The sequence below is a fragment of the Bison bison genome, unplaced genomic scaffold (assembly GCF_000754665.1).
Source record: "Bison bison bison isolate TAMUID 2011002044 unplaced genomic scaffold, Bison_UMD1.0 scf7180017853345, whole genome shotgun sequence".
NCBI lineage: Eukaryota > Metazoa > Chordata > Mammalia > Artiodactyla > Bovidae > Bison > Bison bison.
The window spans coordinates 19,309-19,660 of NW_011483918.1; the positions used below are offsets into that span (position 1 = coordinate 19,309).

General features: G+C 69.6%; 1 protein-coding gene across 1 annotated transcript in view; it reads left to right on the top strand.

Moving 5' to 3' along the window:
- Positions 1 to 352, top strand: part of ADAP1 (ArfGAP with dual PH domains 1) — an 11,298-nt gene that overhangs the window by 9,946 nt on the left and 1,000 nt on the right. The window lies entirely within an intron of this gene.

The window sequence follows — 352 nt, forward strand, 5'->3', positions numbered from 1 at the left end:
ACCCCCCATGGGACACCCACAGCCCCCCCACTGACCTCTGCCCGCCAGACCCCCGTTCCTCTAAGGACCAGCCCCAAGCTGCCACTGCCCACCTGAGCGGGAACCCCCCCACCGCCAGGCAGCTGGGCTGTGGGGACAGAGCCGGCCTGCATGCCCCTTCCCAACACATATTTATTGAAACCCACCGTGTCTGTCCTGGGGGCCTGGGGGCCAGAGCGGCAGACGTGGACCCCACCCATCCTCAGTGAGCTGACCCACATGGATGTGTGGGTCTGGGGGGTTGGGCCCCCAAGGCAGGAGCCCCAGGGCCTCGGGCCTCAGGCCTGGCTGCCCCTGGGCGCCTGCCACGCCG